Source organism: Montipora capricornis, chromosome 6, assembly GCF_036669925.1.
Source record: "Montipora capricornis isolate CH-2021 chromosome 6, ASM3666992v2, whole genome shotgun sequence".
In the NCBI taxonomy this organism is placed as follows: domain Eukaryota; kingdom Metazoa; phylum Cnidaria; class Anthozoa; order Scleractinia; family Acroporidae; genus Montipora; species Montipora capricornis.
The window spans coordinates 68,965,274-68,970,273 of record NC_090888.1 but is presented as its reverse complement, the minus strand read 5'-3'; the positions used below and the strand labels follow the sequence as shown (position 1 = coordinate 68,970,273).

General features: G+C 37.2%; 1 protein-coding gene across 1 annotated transcript in view; it reads right to left on the bottom strand.

Moving 5' to 3' along the window:
- The window catches only part of LOC138050786 (neuroglobin-like), a 9,869-nt gene extending 5,146 nt beyond the window's left edge, over nucleotides 1–4,723 (bottom strand). Inside the window, exon 1 of the mRNA XM_068897073.1 lies at nucleotides 4,606–4,723. The gene's annotated coding sequence lies outside the window, so the exon portion shown is untranslated. The remainder of the gene's footprint in view (nucleotides 1–4,605) is intronic.
- Between the last annotated feature and the right edge of the window lie 277 nt (nucleotides 4,724–5,000).

Below are 5,000 nucleotides of genomic sequence, written 5' to 3'. Positions count from 1 at the left end.
GCTTGGTAGTCTAATTTGCACTCGGACAAAAGAATTATAAATGTGACCGCCATTTATGAATAAGGTCTATAACCGTTAGTAGATATTTGACAATTGCTTAAATTGTCGAAATAAGCAGGTGCGTAGCCTGCGTAGCCTGCGTAGCCTGCGTAGCAAGCGTTTCCGTGCTGTTTCGGAGCAAAGAAAGACCGAGGAACGAGATTCTCGCTTTTGGCCGCGCGAGAAATGAAACGAGAGGCAAAAAATGAAAGAGGGGGGACCCCTCCCCCCTCCCCGCTTACTCGCGCCATTTTTCGCGCGGCCTTTGCTCCGAAACAGCACGGAAACGCTTGCTACGCAGGCTAGCAGGTGCGAGGTGCACTTCTCTTTACCGTCATGATCAATAACCGTAACCCTCGTATGCTTTCCTTTATAACCATACACCTTATTCCAAAATGGCCGCCATTTTAGTATTCCTTTGTTTCCATGCAAATTGGCCCTTATGGTCTCGCTTTCAAACGTAAAATTCAAAAGAATATTTAACCTCGAACGAAGCCAAAAGGGCCAATTTGCATGGAAACAAAAGAATACTAAAATGGCGGCCATTTTGGAACAAAGTGTATATAATGAAGTTTTCTTGACTGACACTAGAAAGTTAACCGTCGGACGCATTTTTTAGTTATACGCGGGCTTCGCTGCGAACATCTATTTCTAGGCAACGATCGTTGTATGTAAAAAAGTATCTGAGGAAGGTCAGAGACGTTCAATTATTAAATGTTCTCGTGAAAAGAGCGCGAGTTCAGATCGTTCCCGAGAACTTCTTGTCTCATTTAGCCAGGACTGAAATGATCATGTGTTGGTCTAAAAGCAATAAAAACACCTTTCTAAATAAACTATCAGTTTGATATTCTTGTATTGTATTAACAAAATGCTCTGGAGGCTTGTTTGTGTGTGTGTGCGTGTGTCATTTTGAATAAGAGCACATTACGAGAGTAAATGTGACTATGCGGAAGAATGTAAGGTCACTGTTTATAGTAGATGTAATTAATAGATAGATAGATAGATAGATACATAGATAGATAGATAGATAGATAGATAGATAGATAGATTTTATTGAAAACAATACATGGCAGCCAAGGGCTGAATTGCGTACTGTTAAAATGTAAATAATAAAAATTACCTAAGTATATAATAATGCTATATAATAAAGAACTATTACGTTCGAAAAGCTATTTACAAGATCTAAAATTAATTCATACCGTATTTATATTAAAACTTGACTTAATAATAAAACTATTTCTTGCGCGTTTCGTGTTTATTTTAGGAATGTTAAATTTGCGTGTTCGTCGAAGCGAATATTTGCAGGCCTGATGTGAAGGCGGCAATAATGCCCGTAGCCTATGATCTGAATCACTTAGGATTTCGTTGAAAAGCGTGGCACAAATTTTACTGTGGTGGACGCTAAGCGGCGCTATCTCCGTGTGAGTAAGAGCTTCATCGTAACTGAGGCTAGGGCACATGATTTTTAAAGCCCTCTTCTGGATTCGCTCTAGCTCATTAACTAAATACTTTGGGAGTGAGTAATAATACACAGGGATCGCATAATCTAAAAGTGATCTTACACAAGTGATGTAAAATAACCCTAAGTCATTGCAGGGAATCTTGGCCCTTTTTAGCTGAACTAAAAAGTATAGCCTTTTGGCTGCCTTTTTGATAACATACGTAATGATGAAATTCTAGAATTTTTCCTTTTATTAAAAAATCATATATTCACCGCGTGCAGTGAACATATCATTTTTATCTTTCACATTTAAGAATATAGGTGTCGTCATGGTAACGAACACAATTAGCCAATCAAACGCGAGCTTCCTCTTCATTGTAAGATACTTTTGTGCTTTAATATAATTCTTCTCTACTACATTTACATTTTCATTGCAACATTTTTGATTTGTTTTTGATAACTTTCATATCTTGTTTCGTGTTTTATGCGCCGATCAAATCGAAACTTCAACATCCCTTCCCCCGGGTAAACCCCGGGCATTTGACTATCTTCTGTGCCCGGGGTGGGGAAAATTGAACCGGAAGTGTCAGGTTTCAAACGAATTTTTTTTTCGGGCGCCGAAGTTATAAAACACGTGTTTGGACGAGATGAAGAGTTTAAAGGAAGAGATGTCACGGTAGCAATTGTGAGCGATTGGCTTACAAAAAAGGTCTTCAAAAGGTCTTTATTAAAGACAGTTGGAGCCGACGACGATTGTTCTTTAGTAGGGTATGACAAACCGTGAATCTGACGATAGGGTAGGGCATTTGAACACCATTTTGGCCCGAGGGGGCGGGAATTTGAATGATCCAATCTTCAAAAGTGCAAATGCCCAGGCTTTGCCTGGGAAGGGGATTTTGAAGTTTCGAGTTGATCGGCGCATTAGCGGTTGGTGACCACTTTTTCATCATTTCGAAAATGAGTAAAACAAGTTGTTTAAATCTGGACATTTCATCAATATCTATATAATAAACAGAACATTACATGGCCCCTTGGGGATACGAATTTTATCTTCAGCACTCGAAGATAAAATTCGTATCCGTGCTGAAGATAAAATTTGTATCCCCGCGCCGCCATGTAATATCCTCTATGAAAACAAATAAACAGTATTAAGGCCTGTGAATGTCTTCTTCCGGTAGACAGATGTAGAGAAAGTGTTGTCAGGGCAGCGTTTGAGAAGGATGTCTAAAAATGGAATCTTATTGTCTTCTTCGAATTCAAGAGTAAACTTAATGCTATCGTGTCGACTATTTAGAAAACTTAAAAACTCATTAGCATTGTCCTTGCTGTGGTGAACATCTGTCTACCGGAAGAAGACATTCACAGGCCTTTACACCAAGTGGGATTCATTCAAACAGTATTAAAATACAAAAAAACTTGTGACTAGATTTTACTTTAGCCTCACATCACCTATTCAACCGTCACAAGTAAAAAGGTAATTGAATAGCTATAGAAGATTGCATAAACTCTTGCTTTTCGGCCATCGTACCTTAATTAAGAATGAAATACAAACAGCGGAGATAAACATTTTTAAAAAATCCATTTTGTATTAACTTGACGTTTCGGCGTATGCTTCTCTACATATATTCTCAAAAGTAACCGTTACGTTTTCAAAGTTTTCTTATGTACGAAAAAAAGAGATATGGGTACTATATTAATATCAAAAACGACATTAACTGATAACAAGAAAGCATTGACAGTGGTCGATTGTTACTAATATAGTAACAACTTCTCACTGCAGCTATAACGTTCGAATTCATAGAGAGCTTTAGCTCCTGGATATACAATGAATTCGAACGTTAGCAGTATTAATATAGTACCCAGATCTCTTTATTTCGTACATAAGAGAACTTTGAAAATGTAACGGTTACTTTTGAGAATGTGTGTGGAGAAGATATTTTATCTAATGTTTGTTTGTAATCATAATCATAGTAGCTTAATCTGAGCTCCTGCACGCAGAGATTCGGCGTTCAAGGAAGATCACGAGTGCGAAAACTTGCTAAGTGCAGCCCACTCAAACTGACGTACTCTCATACTAGCTAGTCAATATTCAAGTCCATATATCAAAGACCTCACACCGCAGTTCCCCTCTTTGACGTCAGTCCAAACGGTCCCGTGTGTGAAAAATAAAGGATATGTTTATTTTGCTTTCATTTTAAAATCACGTTTCCTTCTGATTGAAAGGATTATTTTCATTTCATTGAAATTTAAAATAGTAATATTTTCCAACTTGTTCCTGAACGATCTAAAGCTCAATTGATTCACATCAAATGCAGTAAGCACTGAAAATTGTGTAAGCTTGAATCGGGATCTAAATCATGTTCAAAGGGTATTCTTGCGTTTTTTTCCTTTTTATCTTTTGATCCAATAATGTCGCCTCGAGCGACTTATTAATTCATTAGGAAGGGCAAATTCACGAATCAATTTCGTGTTAACACATTTATTTTAGAGCAGAATCACCGAAAATCTCACCTAATCGTTTACTTGGTGTTTTTTATTAAGAGTCGCGATCTCAAACAGGTTTAAAGCTGTCTACCGAAAGCTGCAACGTTTTATATTGTGATTTTTTTTAGCATTGATTTCATTGTCATTACAAATGCAAGAAAATACAATTAAAACGTCCTTTTTTACAATGAAACGTGATTTCTAAGGGTCGTGTATGTGCCAAACTTCAAAATCAATCATTTTAATCATATTTTACTGAAAAGACTGTAGTAGAATATATTACACAGAAGTGAGCGAAGTTGGTTTTATTAGACTTCATCAAACGCTGTCGGACAGCGTAAGGTTTTCTTCGCTTGAAAGAAAAATACACTTTACCTAACACGCATCATCTTGATTTTTTCCGTCGATTTTAGTTTTACACGACTGGGTTAAGGAAAAAAAATAAAAAGGCATCGACGAGACAGCATCCATCAATAGCTCAGTGTTGTCTGCTATATCTCTATATCGCTATATTCCTAATGACTTGTTTGGGCAAACAATTCAGTTCCAGATTGGAAAACCGTATGATGTTTTCAACTGATATAAACGGCTAGTCCTCCGGCACAAGATAGTATTAAGGGGTACGTATAGAATTGACTTACGTTATAAAGACCTTGACTCCAACTTCACTTCGTTTTGTCTGAATCAATTTCCACGAGTTACGAATGAGTTCTTTCTGATGAAGCGTCAATGAAAGCTCAGAGACACGTTGCTCGTCAATTTGAAACTTGAGCACTCGCGGAAATGATGAAGCACATCCCATTGTTGCTAAAGAAAAATTCAAAACTGATGTTTATAATATTACAGGCGAGCTAAAGGCACTTGTATGATATATGTAACATATAATAACGTACTTATGTGCCACTCATCAGCACACGGAACCAATCAAATAACAGGATGTACACTTAGATTATGCTTTTAGTCATGTTTCCTTCAAATCACTTATTGCTTTTTCATTCAAAAATGACTACGTTTGCAAATCCTATGATGGGCTCTT